Source organism: Mustela nivalis, assembly GCF_964662115.1.
Source record: "Mustela nivalis genome assembly, chromosome: 5".
Classification (NCBI taxonomy): Eukaryota; Metazoa; Chordata; class Mammalia; order Carnivora; family Mustelidae; genus Mustela; species Mustela nivalis.
Genome location: NC_139024.1, coordinates 9,420,546 through 9,439,137, shown reverse-complemented (window position 1 = coordinate 9,439,137; position 18,592 = coordinate 9,420,546). Strand labels below are relative to the sequence as shown.

The 18,592-nt window shown below is 53.1% G+C and overlaps 1 protein-coding gene across 4 annotated transcripts in view; it reads left to right on the top strand.

The window, feature by feature from the left end:
- SYNJ2 (synaptojanin 2) overlaps positions 1–18,592 on the top strand; it is a 93,516-nt gene that overhangs the window by 3,724 nt on the left and 71,200 nt on the right. The window lies entirely within an intron of this gene.

Here is an 18,592-nt window from a genome sequence, read left to right as displayed (position 1 = left end):
GGCCACAATATCCTGCTTTGTTTGATTTGCTGACATGGCCACGGAGCCCAGCAAGGCTTCTCGCTGTGGCCTTGCTCACTTTCCCTGGTTTTGCGGCCCAGAATCAGCGGTCGGGGTCATCACGTGTGACCTGCTTCAGGGCACCTGAGAGAATCCGAGAGTGGCCAGGTTATCCGCTCTTCTGGGTGGAGACTGCAGGGACACGTGGCGCCTGGCAGAGGCTCCGGGCTGCTGACTTGGGACACCTGGGCAGCCCCCGCATGTCGGCCCCCACGGCTCATGCACGGGTCCTTCTTCCTACTTGGGGGTAAGCTCAGCAAGGGAGTCACGAAAACGCACACGGGGTTACTGTGTAATTCTGCCTGTCCTTCGCGTACCCTGCCGGTGGGAGTGCCATGGCCTGTCTTGCCAGGCTCCTGTGACTCAGACACCTTTCCCGTAACCCTTAAGTGTGAACATTTCCCAGTGTAGGAAACTAGAAGGAAAAAAGAATCCCCCGTACCTGTCATTCAACATTGGTATCTGTCAATATATTTCAATTCTGTGGCACTTGTCCCTGTATTTTTTAAAGATTTTTAAAAATTTTTTATTTGAGAGAGAGAGAGAGAGAGAACATGGGGAGGGGCAGAGGGAGAGGGAGAAGCAGGCGCCCAGCTGAGCAGGGAATCCTATATGGGGCTTGATCCCAGGACCCTGGGATCATGACCTGAGCCAAACCAGCTGAGCCACCCGGGCACCTCTGTTCCTGTATTTTTTATGAGAAATGAATCTCCTAAAATTTAGTTGGTTCAATGCCAAGCAAGATTTTAATGTATTTGACTTGCCCCCCCCCCCCCGATTGCATTTGTGTCTATGTGTTTAAGTTCAAAGTTTACTTGACAGACTGAGATGTGGCCAGCAACGGAGATGGTGGTGTGAATTGATTCTGAGATTCTGGCCAAGATACTTTTTTTTTTTTTTTTTTAAGATTTATTATTTATTTGTTTATTTATTTTGGAGAGGGGCAGGGGCAGCAGAAGCGGAGGGAGAGAAGCAGACCCCACTGAGCACAGAGCCTGATCCCACAATCCTGAGTTCCAGAGATCGTGACTTGAGGTCATGACCTGAGCCAAATCAAGAATTCCCAGGGTAACCAAACGTGCACGCAGATGCCCCCACTGGCCAGGCACATTTTTAAAAACAAAATGACCACATGGGATCAGTAAACCTTTGGCTGGAAGAGCCGGATGTCCCCACCTTGGGATGGCCCTGATGGGCTCATAAGGAGACAGTCTGAGCTCTTTGGTGGCACTGCCCTAGATCATGGCTGGAGGGGGCCTTGCCCTGTGCCTCTCATTGAAATGAGGAGTTGGGCTAAGGGGCCAGGTCCTCCTGTCATCTGCAGTCCCCTTTCTGGACCTCACTGCAGGTACCCAGGGCCCTAGAATCTCCTACCCAAGCAGTGCCCAGACTGCTTCCATCCTGCTCGTGTCTCTTCCCAGGGTCTGTGACAGACTGCAGCGCCCATGTCCCCTCTGTGTCCCGGGGAAGGGGGTGTGGCCGGGTTGCACCGTATGGAGCTGGACACAGGACACAGTGGCTGGGGTGTCCCCGGGTGTGCGCATGAGGCCCCTGGCAGAGTGGCGCGAAGCCCAGAGGCGGGAGGAGAGAGGGGGGTGGTGTCTGTGGAAAGAGAAGGGCCCAGGCTAAGGGCAGCCGCCACCACTGGCCACATTCTGGACTGATCTTCCAGTTAGCAGCAGGGGAGAACTTCCCGAGCTAAGAGGGTAGAACGTATTTTGTTGAACAGAACTGTGGCAAGGGTCCAGGGCACTGGGTCTCAACTCTGGGGTGTTCCTCGGGTACCCAGGTCCCACTTTGGGATTTTTTGGCTGCTCAGCATCTGTCGCGAGACTGGGTCAGCCTTTCTATCTGAGATGAGGAATATTTTCTGTTGTTGCTGGGTTTTCTGCCCACACCTGAAGTGTCCTTAAAGCCCTGGGAAACTGTCCCCGGCTCAAATTTGGGGATTAGATGGGGGTCCCCAAGCATTTCTGGGCACCACGAGTGGTGTGGTCACCAGCTGCCTCAATCTGAAAATCAGATCCATTTTGCAGGGGTGTCTGCTCCTGACCAAGCCGAGGGCTTGCAAGCAAAGCCCCCAGAGCTGCACTAGCATTTCCAGGCCGCATCTACAGCGGGCATCGCTTTCGTTTTCCATGCACTGGCGGGTATTGTGCAGATACTGGTAGATTTGTCTGGGCGCTGGTGGATGGGGGCTCTCAGTGGGCCGGCAAGGGTTCACCCTCGAGGCCAAGGCAAAACAGCCCAGTTATGGGCACTTCCTAACTGTGTTCAAGGAACGCTGGAAGGAGGCTTCGGGTACTGTTTTGTACATTAAGTCATTCTTGGGGACGATTTAATGCATACCTTGAGAAATACACATGTCCTTGGGGCGCCTGGGTGGCTCAGTCAGTTAAGTGTCAGACTCTTGGTTTTAGCTCAGGTCTGAGCTAAAGCCCTGCTGGACTGTGAGCTCAGCGAGGAGTCTGCTTTCCTTCTGCCCCTCCTCCCACACTCGCTCAGGGGCACATGCACACACGCACAAGCTTTCTCAAGTAAATAAATAAATCTTAAAAAAAAAAAAGAAATGTGCATTAATCCTGTATTAAATGGATAGAAATTTATTTCAGGATATGTTCATATTTCATATTCATATAACATTTTGCTTTGAGGATGTTCATTGCAAGCTGCTTTGAATTTTTAGCTGATCACACAAACCCTGGTCCAACTCGATAATTAATAGTGAACATTTATGGGGAAAAGAGGGCTGACGTTTTTAGAGTACTTACCAGGTACCCGGTGTTGTTCTAAGTGGTTTACATGTATTGATTTATTTAATCCTCACTCCGAGGTCGGTATTAGTTATCCATTTTACATCCAGAGAAAGCGAGGCACAGACCAGTATAGGAACTCACATCCCTAAAAAAAAAAAAAAAAAAAAAAGAAACTTTTCAAGGGTGCCTGGGTGGCTCATTCAGTTAAGCGTCTGCCTTCGGCTCAGGTTGGGCTCCCAAGCTCCTAGGATCGAGCCCCACATCGGGCTCCCTGCTCAGTGGGAGGCCCGCTTCTCCCTCTGCCCAAGCTCATGCTCTCTTTCTCTCAAATAAATAAATAAAATCTTAAAAATCTTAAAAAAAAAAAAAAAGTTCAGTGTGTGTATGAAAAAGACTAGGTGTGTCCTGTTGTCTCTGTGAGTATTTTGGGCTTCAAAACACATGTGTCGGGGCGCCTGGGTGGCTCAGTGGGTTAAGCCTCTGCCTTTGGCTCAGGTCATGATCTCAGGGTCCTGGGATCGAGTCCCATATCAGGCTTTCTGCTCAGGGGGAGCCTGCTTCCCTCTCTCTCTCTCTCTCTCTGCCCGCCTCTCTGCCCACTTGTGATCTCTCTCTCTCAAATAAATAAATAAAATCTTTAAAAAAAGAAAAAAACATATATGTCATCAGTCGGTGAGCATCAGGGGTGCTGGGGAGTTGAAGTAGGCAGAGCCTCCCCTTGGGGACTAGATTTTGACTCGATCCTTACGTCAACAGGCGGGGTCAGGCTGGGGGGAGCATTTGCCCACTTTCCACGCAGCGTGTGGTTATCAGGAAGGGGGCATCTTGCAGAGAAATGTGGGCTTTGGTCCTGCGTTCCAGCGAGCTGAGGCTTTGCGCTGGGTAGTGACCTTCCAAGAGGATGGCCCAGCACCTCCAACAGAGCCTGATTCGGACTCCAAGCTCTGAAGAAATTGCTAGGGCCATAGGCACAGCCACGAGCCATAAGGTTCCCTGAGGATATGCTTCTGGATGTGAGGCGTGTCAAACCGATGTCCTGTTGGACTGTTGTCTTCCGGAAGATGTCCTCAGAAGATGTCCTCAGTTGAGCGGAGGGAGATGCCTGAGGGCGTGACTGTGTCTTCCTGTCCCAAGTTCTCTGGTCCTGGAGGACTGGGGGTGGGGGACAGGAGGGTCTGGCAGCTGGGTGGACAGAGCTGCGTTTTGCACCCAAGGTGGGCATCGGGCATCTGTCGTGGGCCTGGTGCTCAGCAAAGGGCCTGTCCAGGAAAGCTGGATGTGCCTGGCCAGGTCCTGGGGGAGCAGCTGTCCGCATGTACACCATGGGAAGCGGGACAGTTGCCACCTGCTTGTAACGCTTCCTGGTTCAGAAAATGACTCTAGTGGGAGGAGTCACTTCGAGCGCATTAGCTAAGGAGGGCAGGCAGAGCAGCTCCTGGTGACCCAGTTCTTGGGAGCAGTTCCAAAGTATGAGTACGAAAGCCTGAACTTAATTTCATGGCCGCGTTTTGAGGCTCAGGGACTGTCCTGAAGAGCCTTCTGGGATACCACGGGAGCTGGTGCTTCCTTCTGTTCCTTCTGTTCCTGCATCCCTGTGCCTTTCTGGCACTTCTGTGAGACCCGGCCTGATGGGGCCCCCCTCCCCAACTTCCCTGTCCAGCACGACCACAAGCCACCGTGCCGGACACGTCCGCTCCTCGAGAACAGGCCTCATCTTCTGCAGCTTCTGCTCCTTGACAAGGTCTGAGGCGGCGCTCAGGGCAAAGCCGGTGATAAGAAATGGGTGGGGAGGGGACCTGGGTGGCTGGGGGGTTCAGTGTCTGCCTTCTGCTCGGGTTGTGATCCCAGAGCCCTGCAGCGGGCTCCCGGCCCCGCGGGGAGTCTGCTTCTCCCTCTGCCTCTGTGATGGCTTTCCCTCTCTCCCAGGTAAATAAATAAAATCTAAAAAAAAAAAAAAAAAAGAAAGAAAGAAAGAAAAGAAATGGAAGGGTGACCTTCCTCTGTCCTTTAGAGCAGCGTAAGTTCTCAGAAAATGAATTTGGGCCACCAGAGCGCTCCTAGTTTTGAAATGGATGAGGGATTTGGGGGGTGAGGCGGGGAGAGGGCAGGGTGGTCACAGTGACGCTCAGACCAGCATGGAACTGGGGTGGTCTGGACACCCACCAAGCGCTAGGAAAATGGCCAGATTTAAGCAGGGCGTGAGGTACATTTCTTATCTCTGCTGGCCAGCTGCCTTTTTGTGTTCAACTTGTGTTGACTATGTTACAGATTGATGGTGGTAATCTCTACTCAGAAAAAGCAAAAAGCAAATTACTTCCCTTTCCTCACCCTAGAATGTTCCAGTGAGACCTCCACTACACGCTTTACCTGTTTCCTCTGCAGCCTACCTGTGGGAGAGACAAGACCTGAATTCTAGCCCTGGCTCCTTCTGTGAGTCCTTATCTGTTCTTATCTGAGGGAACTAACCTCACAGGCCTCAGGGTCCACATCTGAAAACCAACAAATGACAAGCAGTGCTGTCTTTCCTGCTCTGGAATTCATGTGTCTTTTTTTTGATAGTGAGACAGATCACAAGTAGGCAGAGAGGCAGGCAGAGGGGGGGGGGGGGCGGGCGGTGGGGGGGGGGCAGGCTCCCTGCTGAGCAGAGAGCCTATGCGCTATTGGATTCCAGGACCCTGAGATCCAATGACCTGAGTTGAAGGCAGAGGCTTAACCCACTGAGCCACCCAGGTGCCTTTCCATGTGTCTTTAAAAAAAAAAAAATCAAGCACTAAGCATGAGCAAATAAGCAACACCTTTGCCTTACACACCTAGTAAAAATAATAAACCACCCAGAAATTTGAGTCTTAGGAGAAATGATCCGGCAAGGTAAAATTGAAGATGGTTCAGATCTGAGCTAAGAATCTAATGCTAGACTTTCTTTTTTTATTACAGACTTATGAATTAACTAAAAGGCATAAGATTCGTTCTCCTTGGTTCTGCCCCTTTCCCAATAGGCAGAGAAGATTTTCAAAAGGCGATAATAATTTAGCTTCAGTTAGGGACACGAAGTAAGGTATTTCTTAAAATACCATAAAATGTGCCAAAGTAGTAGCTCCTTTAGTTAGTTCTTACTAGCATCCCTTAACATTCCGAAGCTCCTGCTTTCAGTCATCATCATAACTTTGCTTTTCTAACCATCTGCTCTGCAAGGAGGAGTTTGTGTGTCTGGGAGCGTGTGGTCTTCTTTCAGCGGCTTTACTGACTGTGGCGTGAACTTAGCTTTGCCTCAAACCTTATCCTGGCTGACAATCCAGTATGTGGGGAAAAAGCTCATCAAGCGGAGGAGGCCGTTTTCTGCAGCTCCTGCTTCCCTGTTAGGCGACTCTGAGGTCGGGTGGAGCCAAGCCAGATCCTGCTGGCAGAAGGAGTGACAGAACGTGGTCCAATGTGGCAGTCCCCGGGCTCTGGCCCAGCGGAGCTGTGGCACTCCCATCCTGGCCTGCTTCAGTCATGGGCTCGTTTTTATGTAAATGATGTAGATGAAGAAAGGAATATTGTAAGCTTGGGCTAGAAATAACTTGCCAGCAGCCCAGGCCTGAGCCAAGCCCTTGTGATAAGGTCGATCATAGGGGTATCTGCTTCTCTTCTACGGGGACCACCAGCAGGGGTGAAGGTGGGTGCTGGGGTCCAGAGGGGCGGGGCCTGCGGCTCAGGAAGTGGGGGTGGCAGACCAGTCTCTGATACATTGCGCTCTGTTCCTCCACCACCTCCCTTGCTTTCCAAGCTGACCTGTCTAGAGGGGACACTTTTTCCCAATTAACAGAAAGGTACCCAGTGGGCTCTAGGCTGCCTTGGAGAAAGCAGACCAGAAAGGCCTTTTTCTAACTTGCATGGCGGTGATGAAATTTTAATCCAACCGTGGAGCTGGTATTTGCATCTCACCCCTGCGACACAGGGCGCATCGCATAGGAGCACACACCGGAAGGGAGGAATTGTACTGAAATGCCATTGCCTGCGGACGGTGGCTGCAGACCTGGCAGGTTTCGGCGGTGCGTCTGGCTTCAGCACTCTCGGCTGTAGGTTTCTGGTTCGGCCTTGGTGTTAGGAAATTGAGGTTGCTAAGAGCTTATTAGAATTTTGTCTTAAAAAGAGAACATAGACCCAGATCCGAGACCGGGGAGTGATCCTGGAAGAGAAGTTGTGAGCTTGAGAGGCCGAGTTTCCTGACTTTAGTTTGCCACCAGCTTTCTCCGGGCCTTGTAGGAGGGGCCTCAGTTTCGCGGCCTCTGTGTGCTCCCCTCCTGCGCACCCTTAAGTCTTTGGGGTGCAGAGGATACGATTGTGCACTTAGAAGATTCAGGAGACAGAGCCTGAAGGATCTGTCAGTGGAATGGCAAAACTGAGGGAGGGGGACGGACGGACACGCGAGGGGAGGGCAGGGAAGAGGAGGAATGAGACTGGGAAAATGTTGGTAGCACCTGGGGCTGGGTGATAGGTATGTGGAGGTTCGTGAGACTTAGTGAGTTAATACGCCGGCTGCTTTTCAAGCTCGGTAGATTAAAATTGATCGCTTTGCAATACACTATCATGAGTCAAATAGAAATTAGAGTATCACATGGGAAAAAAAAAAAAAAAAGATTCCACTCCCAGGGACAACAGTTTCCAAGAATAAACATCATAAAATATGCAACGCCTAAAAGAAGAAAGCTATAAAACTTCACTAAAGCACCAAATAATTGAAAAGGTTTACTGTGTTCTTTGATAGGAACATCGACATTGTAAAGATGTTCTTCTCCAAGTAATCTATAAATGCAAGTATCTGTGAGTAAAACCAATTAAATTCCAATAGGAGTTTGATGTAAAACATAGGGGACTGACTAAGAATATCTGGGACTCCCCCCATACTTAAATGGCAGCCCCATATGGTTGGGGTATGGGCTTGGGACAATCATGTCTGACTCACCCTGGTCCCACTGTCTTCCTCCGCTCCGCCCAATCCCCCAGCAAGTCCAGGCTTCTCTACCCCCACACTTCACAAGGATCTGGATGCCGTACGGTGCTCCTCCAAGCAGTCCCTCCTTCATTCTGCCGCCACCTAACTGGTGTCCTAGCCACCACTCCCAGGGCTTCCCCAGCCCCCACGCAGGGAGGGACCTGCTTAAGCCTGCACTTCCTAAGGCCTCTGCCCTGGCCTCACCATTTCCTAAGCTCACTCCATTTGAGCAACCCTGGCTGGCTCCTGCCTTGGCAGCTTTTACGTGCTGTGCCTTCTGCCCGCAGTTCTCTCCCCCTCCCCCCAACTCTGGACCTCTGCCTGGCTGTGTCCTCCCCATGTGGCGCTATCTGGATGATTTGGGCGAGAATTTCCTGGCCACTCTAGCTGATCCGGCCCACAGCATCCACCCTCCCCATGCCCCCATTGTCACCGGTCTATCATCTGCTTTCTCTCTTTGTTTTACCAAAAGCACCTTCGTTGTTTGCTCGCCTGTGTCCTGTGTAATATTCATCTCAAGTGTGCAGGCTTTCTGGGAGCAAGAGGTTGCAGGTTACACCGTGTCCCGCAAAAAGATCTGTCCAAGTCCTACAGTACCATGATAACGGAATGCGACCTTATATGGAAATCAGGTCTTTACAGCCATAATTAAGTTGTAAACTAAGGTGAAGTCATATGGGAGTAGGGTGGGCCCTTAATCCAGTAGGACTTAGTGTCCGTAGAAAAAGAGAAGACACAGAAACAAACACACACAGAGGGAAGAGGGCCATGCGAAGACCGAGGCAGAGATCAGAGTGATGTGGCCACCGGCCAAGGACCCTGGGGGCCCCCAGAAGTTGGAGGAGCCAAGGAAAGATCCTCCTCTGGAGGCTTCAGAGGGAGCATGGCCCTGCCAACACCTGAGTCTGGACTCCCAGCCTCCAGAACTGTGCGTAAAGTGTGGTTATTTCCAGCACCCCCGTCTGTGGTACTTGGTCTTATGGCAGCCCCAGGAGACCACAACAAGGGGCATTTTCTGTCTTGCTCAGTTCTGTCTTCTCAGCCCTGTCCGGCGTGAGGAGCAGCTCCAGAAACACTGCATAATGCTGAAGGAATGGCAAAAATAGCCAAGAAGATTTTGAAAAAGATCAGTGAAGATGCACTTGATCTAGCCGATAGTAAAGCATACTATAAAGCCGTAGGAATGTTATAATAGAGGGCGCCTGGGAGGCTCAGTCCACTAAGCGTCTGCCTTCTGCTCAGGTCATGATCCCCGGCTTGTGGGATCAGCCCCGCATCTGGCTGCCTGCTCAGTGGGGAGCCTGCCTCTCCTTCTTCCTCTGCCTGCCGCTCCCCCTGCTTGTGCACGCTCTCTGTCAAATAAATAAATAAATCTTCAAGAAAAGAAGAATGATATAATAGACAAAAATCAATAGATTAGAAGAGAGGGCTCAGAAGAGACTTAGGTAAACGGATTTAGTTTATTATAATGGTGATGATTTAATGAGCCAGGGGAAGGGTGAAGGGTGACTATTCAACAAATTGTCTTGATACAATTGACTAGTGCTGTGCTGGGGTGGGGGGGGCGGGGGGCAGGGGGTGCTCCTCCTTTACTCAGCCGGATATTCAGACCGGGTTCCCCTTGGACTGTCTAGTCTGAAAGGAGGAGGGCAGAAATCTCAGCTTGCCCCCGGGACCGTGCTGGCTGTCCCTGTCCAGGAGACCAAGTGTTCTTTGTAGGAGTTCTGGCAGGTGACTGCATAGCCACCCGGCTGGTAACTAGCTTTTCCTTTGTGTCCTGTTGGAAACTGCATCTCTTTAAAAAAAAAAAAAAAGAAATTATTTATTTGAGAGGGAGAGAGAACGAGAGAGCGAGCAAGCACAAGAGCAGGGGGAGTGGGGGAAACAGACCCTCCGCTGAGCAGGGAGCCCAATGCAGGGCTTGATCCCAGGACCTGGGGTCATGACCTCAGCATAAGGCAGACTCTTAACTGACTGAGCCCCCAGGCGCCCCTGAGCCAGTATCTCTTATCAAACCCCCGGAAGTATAGATTCCAGGCTTCACCCAAGCCCAAGCCTGGTGTCCTCATCAGCAGGTGTCTTCTGTGTCCAGGAGCAATGGGTCACTCACGGTCATTTTTACCACAAGCAGTGTCCTCTAGTCACATAGTTGATGACTGACCATTATGGGGTTCCTAGGTTTTGTTAAGCCCCTGAGGGTGCTAATTAAATTAGAGCCCTATATTATATCATGTATTAAAGCAATTATAGAGGCCTTTACGGTGAACTCTAAAGAGCCCCAACTTTTAAAGTATTGGAAGAACATAGAAGAGACATTTTCACAGTTTTATGGTGTAGAAAGCCTTTCTAAACAAAGCATAAAACTCAGAAGTCAAAAAGATAAAGAAACCTGATAGACTTAAAGAAATATCTCTTTATTGAAGTACGACACACATAGAACAATGAGCAAACCCCACCGCCCAGCTCCTGAGTTGTCACAGAGCGAACACACCCCCATGACCAGGGAGGGCTCTGGAAACAGAGCCCGGGTGGCACCCTGGGAACCCCTGCACAGCCTTTGCCCTGTGTCCGACCGATAGATGGGACTATATGAATAAGTAAATCTCCAGGATATCAAAAGACACCGTAAAAGTGCTTTAGAGATGAGCAACAGCCTGGAAAGAAATCCTGTACGCCGTGTGCAGCATATAAAAGGGTCAAAGACTGACAATCATGGGATGGGAGAGAGCGCTGTAGATCGTAAAGAAGGACAAATAGTTCACCAGGAAAGATGGCAAAGGATACCTAAGTCGTTCCCAAGAGGAAAACTGCAAGCGGCCCACGGAGCCGGCGCGGCCCACTCTGCTCTAGGCCAGAAGCCATCTCCTCCATTCTTCTCGCCCTCTGCCATCTCCTGTGTTGTCCTTCTCACCCTCTGCCTCCGGTGACTCAGACATGAAAGGCCCAGGACAGACACTGCGTTCCACCCAGGGTGACTCCTCCCTGCTGCTCCCCCACCCCCCCCCACGCCCCCGCGGTGCCTCCCCACCTGTCTCTCCCTTAGGCCTTGACCCGTTTCCCAGGAGACATTGGGTTCTCTCCTGCACTGGCTCCCGGGCCTCCAGACAAGCCCAGATCTGACTTGTCCTCTAGGGACACACCTGCTCAGGTCCCCGCCAACCTCCGTGCGGGGAACATCAGGGCGGGGCTCAGGTGCTTGACACAGGAACAACAGCTGTGGCAAAAGGTAGGAGGGGGCCATCATTGCTGGAGGTTGGGGCAGGCCGTAGGTTTGGCCTCCCATTTTTAAAGGCTAGCGTCGGGGGGGACCAGATCGGCCCCCAGAAAGGAGTGTGGGACAGGTACCAGCAGCAGCAAAGTGTTCTCCGTAAAGGTGAACTTCCTCAGGGAGAAGCTGCTGAACGAAGGGACATCCCAGGAAAATGGCTGGGGGAATCTGGACCTGCCCCCCCCGAGGAAATGTGCAACTCGGGCCGTGGGGTCCGTCCAGCTCAGGGATCCCGGGACCTGCCCCCCGAGGAAATGTGCAACTCGGGCCGTGGGGTCCGTCCAGCTCAGGGATCCCGGGACCTGCCCCCCGAGGAAATGTGCAACTCGGGCCGTGGGGTCCGTTCAGCTCCGGGATCCCGGGTATGTGTGACCTCTGTTCGCAGAGTACGCATCAGCCTCTTAGGGGACCCTGGGGTCCGTTGGGGACTCGCTGCTATGAAGTGATTAAGATTCTAAGGCCAGGTTCTGACCCTTCCACAGACTTTCCTATTTCCAAGGCTGGAGCTAATTCCAGGTACAGAAAGCCTTTGGCCGGTTGGTAAGTCAGAGGAGGCAGTCCCCAGATTGAGGAAATGGGGTAGTAGGGCCCTTTGAGAAGGGCCTTTTTGTAAAAATAGTGTGAATATCTTCCCTTTTGTTGTGTGGGGCCTCTGTGAGAAGCAGCCCTGTTAGCAGCCCTGTTTAATTAATAGTGGAGGGAGAGCCCAAACTTGTCACAAAAGATGCCCCCAGGTATTCCCTACATGTGGGGATGCGAATAACAAAGCACCATTCACGTGTCTGCTCAGAGTTGAACTTCCTTCATCTTCCGGGGCCTGTGCATCCTGTTTGCCCAAGGTCAGGGCCAGCCCTGCTACAGCGCTGTGTCTCTGTGGTCCGTCCAACACCAGTGACCACACTGGAGTTCTAATCACATCTCTAATGCCAGCTTTCCTGCTAAACAGCGACAGTAATTTTTTGTAACAATCAAAGAAGGCTGAGAAATGAATTATAGCCAGTTTTCTGGATTCTGGATTAAAATACAGAGTTGGAATTGGCTTTTGGTGAATGGAAGAAGTCTTACCTCAGATTTCTGGAACCGTGTCCGGTCCTCAACAAGTCCCTCCTGCACCAACCTCTGTGAACCCCGCCTTCCCCCGCATGCCCTCCCCCAACCTGAGGCTTGCCGGGAGTGGGGCAGGCGACCCCTGTTCACAGCCGCTCCCTCCCCCTGGCCAGGGTTCCTCCTTCTCCCCCAGAAGGACCGGTCCTGGGGACCCACACCCGTCCTCACTGAGATCTCTCTTCCTCCTGGCCACGCTCTGCATTCACAGAGGAGCTGCGTTCTTGGCTCCCTGGGTCCTTTCGCCACAACGCCTGTCCCCATCCTCGGTGAGCTCCTGGCCATCAGCACAAGCCACCTGCTCTGCGGGCCTCCCTCTGCCCTCTCTGGCTCACTGCCAAGCCTTGCCTTCCCTTCACCCCGCTAGACCTTCTACTCACCAGGTACTAGGTGGTACTAGGCCACCCTGCAAGTTCAGCTCCGGGCACCCACTACTACCCCGACCCAGACAGCTCTGCAGCGACCAGGCCTTCGGTGTCTGAGCTCTGAAACCTTCCCGCCACCCTCACTGCCCCCGCTGCACACCCTCCTCCCTCGCCCTCCTCTGGCCAACAACGCACCCCATGCACTGACCACTCCTGCACGCACTGCCCCCCCCCACCCCTGCAAGCCCGGCAGCCCCCCAGCCCGGGACGAGGCCACACGCCCCCTTGCCCCACGCATGCACCCTGGTTGTCGGGTGCGGCAGGACACAGACTTCTCAGGGCAACCCCTTAAGGGGTTTTTGTGCTGGTCCGTAGTTTCATCACATTTTCCTTTTTTTAAGATTTTATTCATTTATTAGACAGAGGGAGAGTGCATAAGCAGGGGGAGGGGCAGAGGGAGAGAGAGAAGCAAAGTACCCACTTGAGCAGGGCCCCAGGATGGATCATGACCCGAGCTGCGGGCAGACAGTAGCCCCACCGACTGAGCCCCCCAGGCGCCCCGCCCTGCGTTTTCGTACTCTGGTTGCTCTTCTGCTCTCCAGAGAGCCTTCAGCACCTTGGGCCTCTCAGCTAATGTTTTGCTTCCTATTGTCCCGACAAAATAAAAGGAATTTAAAGGAGAATTTCATGAGCCCCACCGGCTGACCTGTTTGCCCTGTGCACACGCTCTCGCCACCTTCCCTCTGTTACAACGATGACACTGGTGTCCCTGGGGGTCCCCCTTTCCTTCCTAGCCCGTTGATTTCCACCATTAAACCCACAGACAGTCAGATCTCATTTTAAGGAACCTACTCCCACCTGGGTGGCTCAGTGGGTTAAGCCTCTGCCTTCGGCTCAGGTCATGATCCCAGGGTCCTGGGATCGAGCCCCATATCCGGCTCTCTGCTCGGCAGGGAGCCTGCTTCTCCCTCTCTCTCTGCTTGCCTCTCTGCTTACTTGTGATCTCTGTCAAATAAATGAATAAAATCTTTAAAAAAAAAAAAAAGGAACCTACTCCCGGCCCCAGCCCCTCACCTCCTTCCTCCATTCGTGTGCATGAGGGGGTGGTGCACACACGTGCCATCTCCTCTCTCCCTCCCCCCATCCTCCCCGGCCAGGCTTTGGAACTCACTGCTCCTCTGAAGCCCTTCATCAAGGCCACCATGACTTCCGGGTCCCCCTCCAGCAGCACCAGCCCCCCAGCCCATCCCACCTTCCTGAAGCGCTGCGCCTTCCCAGGTCGCATTCCTCGCTGCCGTCCTCTCCCTGCTGCTCCAAGCACCGCCCTCCCGCCCCCCACGGCAGAGGTGCGCATCTGGATCCCTTGCAGAGCGATGGAGTTGAAGCAGGACAGGGTGTGACTTTGCCCTGTTCTTCCCATGCCGGCGGGGCCGCTCGCCCAGCACAAGAAGATAAACGTGGATGACACTACATGGCTTCTAAAGGGGTGCGTGTGTGCTTGCACGTGTGCACACGCACGTGCCCACACCCTTGCATGCAAATAGGGCTTCTCTGCAAGGGGGGAGGCTCTGAGGAGGGGCGGTTCAGCTGGACGGATAACTGAGGAAGGAAGAAGAAAGAGGGATGTCCGGGGGAGCTGGTTTGGCTTGTCCGAGAGGAAACTGGGAAGGTGGCTCTCAGTAGAGCCTCCAGTGCCAGGCCAGGCCCGTGGACCTAATTTGTGAGTCACAGGAAGCAAAATGAAGGGCTTGCGGTAGGAGGAAGTGACACATCAGGACCCGCTCCAGGAGGAGAGCTTGGGGTGGGGGGCAGGGCCTCGGGAGAGTGTGGAGGCCCAGGATTGAGATCTGCAGTCGGGCCAGGAACACTGCCCCCGGGGAGCGGGTCTACAGGATCAGCCCCGCGTATACAGTGAATAGGCACATATTTGGAGAGAAGTAGGTATCATCAGGCTTTGCTCTGCCTCCCCTCCCGGTGCAGCGCCCCGCTGCCCCCCATCAGAAGCCTGCTCAGCGTGGGCGGAAGACTCCCCCTAAAGTCTCAGTGTCCAGCCCTGTGCTCCCGCCCCCTTGTCTGAGGAGCCGGCCTCCTCCTCCAGCTTGGTCACAGCCACGGCTGACCTCCGTGCAGGGAGCAGGGTGGGGAGGACCCACCCCGGCCCGCAGATGTTTTTCCAGCTGTGGCTGCAGGAGATCATACATTTCCCTTTTATTTTCTCTGGTCGGTTTGCACAAGCTAGCTCAGCCTTGGTGGGAGGCCGTGCACTTGCTTAGGTCGTGCGTTTCTGCGTGCCCGCCCCCGCTCGCCTCCCCTTCCCCCACTGGCTCTTTGGTGTGGTCTGGACTTTTGTGGTGAGGGAGAGAAGCAGTGGGGAGTACAGGAAAGTTTCTTCTTGGGGCTGACCTGGGTCTGCCCATTTGGCTTTCATCACGGCTCACAGGCTTCTGTTACAGACCCATGTTTTTGATTTGCACTTGGCTCAGCAGCCCTCCTGTGCCTTCCTCCGCCGGCCCCGGGAAAAGTCATTGTCTTTCGGAAGAGCGGCTCTGGCTCTAAGCTGGTGACTTTGGAAGAAACAGCCATAAGCCAGTCTGAACGGAACTCGCGAAGGCCAGGCTGACCTTGATCTGGCCTAGGCTGTCCGCTCCAGAGCCTGAAACACGAGGAGAGGGTTTGAAATCCTGCTCGAGAATATGCAGCTGCAAGTGGTACCTCGGTCTTGGGCTGTCTGCCGCGTTAAATTGACCTACTTGTGTTTGTGACATGTGGGCTGGGCTTCCCTGGAATTTCCCGATGGCATGTTATTGTGGATTAGATTATGAAAGAAAGAAACGTGTGTGGTTGGTTTGATGACTGACCCGGACTGGCTGTGTGCGGCCCGGGAACACAGCCTGCGTGGCCTGGGTTTTAAGGAGCAGAGCGCGCTCGGGCTCCACGGGTGACTCTGACCCCTGGTGACACCACCCCCACCCGCGGGACATTAGGCCAAGTTCGTGCTGCTTTAGGGCAAGCCGTCCCCTCCCTGGCAGCCTAAGTGGCGGCTGTTTCTCTTCCACTCCCTTGGCCCACTAGTCCTGGGGTGGGATGTGGGTCCCCTAGGCCCTCTTTGCCACCTCCGGACCCTCCTTCCCTTCTTCATAAAAGCACTCAACTCTGAACCGCCTAATGGGATCTTCCAAGGTCATTCAAACTTCTAGACTGTCAAGAGCCCCCTGGGGATTTAGGACAGGAGCCATAGCTCACCACCACAGGGTGGTGTGGGGTGTTCCCCAGAACCTTGACCCAGCCGTCAGGAGACCCCAGGCCCATTTCTCTCACCGGGTGTGCGCGCCAGGGCTGTTTGCAAGCAAGGCTCACCCACAGGGTCCAGTGTTAGGTGGTTGAACTTCCAGGGTCCCCTCAAAGGACAGGCTCGTTTGTTCCAAGAGTGTCCACGTGGCCCCGTCATAGTTCTTAGGTCACTCGTGGTTCCTCGCAACCCAGATGCCTTCTACCAGTCAGGACGATTTTGAATTGCAAGCCATGCTGCCTAGTAACATGGATAACTGACATCAGGTTACCAGGGACACAGGACTGGATGCTAACCCAAGGTCAGTTCTCTTGCAGGCTCTGTTAACCCTTTGCCCACACACACCGGGGACCCTGTCACCTGTTGCCCTGTGTTGGGATTACCTGGTGATTCTACCTTGTTTTCTGCCAATGTTGCTGATGCGGAGGTTTGCCCTTGTTTTTGGTACCTTCTGCATCATGGTGAGCCTCCTGAAGCCCTTGGCCTTGGGCTCCCTGACCTCTCCCCGTGGGCTCCTGTCCCTCTTTGCTTGGTCCTGCTCGCTTGGTAATACACCAGTGGGATCCTCTCCTCCTTGCCTGAATCCTCTGGGCGGCTGGAAGTTTCCAGAAACCCACTGCCATGCTGATAGGGATCATTGCCACTTCATGACCCCTAAGTGCGGGGGGTGGGGGCCTGCAGTGACTGTCCCAGTGGGCTCTGCCCGCCTCCCCGCCTTCCGGCTCTGCCGCTCCCCCACCTCCTCCTCTTCCTCACTCTTAGCTGATGGACTTGCCTCTCGCTGCACCGAAGCCCTGAAGCATTTGGGGGGGACGTCTGCACACTGCCTGCGCCCCAGTGGCCTGCCCACCCCCTTCCGCCTTTGTCCCCGCTGTCTGCTCCCGCGTCTCCTGGTAACTATTGGGCTGATGGACTGTTTTGGAGGGTGGCCCCCACTTAGACATCGGATTCCACTGACCTCCGGGGCCTCCCTCCAGCAGCTCCCCTCTCCTAGTACATCGGTTTTTACTGTCCCAGAGTGTTTCCACCAGCACATGTGTGTGGGTGCATACGCACACACACACACACACGCACGTGTGTATGCACACATGTATGCACACAGAGAGTCATATATACATGCATATATACACTCACATACATACACATGTACAATACACACATACCTGTACACACATGTGCGCACATACAGGCACATATACACGTGTGTGTATATACATATACAGACACATACCTGCTTACACAGACATGCACATACATGCATGTATACATACATGTACATACATACACACGTGCACATAAATATATGTGCATGTATACACACGCGTACTCACATACACGGACATATACACACATGCATGAACACACACACACACACAGAGTTCCTTGAAGAACCATCTGTTTCTCCCTCTGCAGTCAGCTGCCTGCCCCTCCACTCCACCGACACTGCTCCTTGCTGGGCCCCAGTGCCTAACTGGGAGGACGGACACTCTGTCCTCATGTCACGGAACAGAGAGCAGCACCTGAACTTGCTGACCCTCCTGCCTCCTTCAAACACTTTCTTCTCCGACCTCCAGGATGCCACGCGTTTCACATTTCTGGTTTTCCTTACATCCTCTGGGATATTTCTCTTCATTCTCCTTGATTTCTGAAAAAGCTGTTTCCAGTACTCAATGCCCAGGTGATCCCCTCCAATTTCCAGACTGTAAATACCTTCTGTTTGCTGGGACCCTGTTCGCACCTCCGGCTGGGCTTCTCTGCTGGACTCCAGGCTGGTACGGCGCCGCCCCCGATGTCTGTGCGGGGCCGCCCATGGGCACCGCAGGCTCGTCCTGAGCTCCTGATGCTCCAGCCAGGCCTGGCCCGTCAGTTTCCGCGCCCCCGGGGCCGACTACTCCAGCCCTCCCGCTGTCCAGGAGGAAGACTTGGCCTCATGCTTAAACCCTGTCTTTCTCTCATATCCCACATCGAGTCTGTCCACAAATCCTTTTGGTCTGACCTTCCAAATATATGCAGATAACTTGTGATGTTAAGCAATTATGGTCAAGTTTTTTTAGATGGGATCATCGTATTGTGGCTATATTTTTATTTTATTTTATTTTAAATATTTTTATTTATTCATTTATTTGACAGAGAAAGAGAGAGAGCACAAGCAGGGGGAGTGGCAGACAGAAGGAGAGGGAGAAGCAGGCTCCCCGCTGAGCAGGGAGCCTGCTGTAGGACTCAGTCCCAGGACTCTGGGATCATGACCTGAGCCAAAGGTCACCAACTTTGAGCCACCCAGGTGCCCTGTGGTTATTTTTTTAAAAGGAGCCTTTATCTTTGAGAGAGTCTTACAGTTTACATTTCTTTACATGCTAAGAAGGTTGGAATTTACTCATGGTAATCTAGGGCAATGATTTTCACTTGGAGGACTCGTTAAAACAGATTTCTGTCTGGAGGCCAGAGGTTCTGACTTCATAGGCTGCAGAGGACCCGATCATTTGTATTTCTAGTGCAGGTTGATGCCTATTATCTGAGGCCCACATTGAGACCCACTGAGGGAAGGTAGAGGAGAGTGGTGGGGAGTCTGAGTGGGCAGGGATGCGCGAGAGCTGATAGCAGGGGAGTCGGTGGGACGTGGAAGTGTGCATCCATAGTGTTGTTCCAGTACTCTGCTTTTCTCTGGAAGTGTCTGTAGTAAAAAAGTGTGTGTGTGTGTGTGTCCAAAATGACTATTTCTCACCACCTCCCCTGTTACCACCTTGGCCCAAGGTAGAATCATCTCTTGCCTGGATT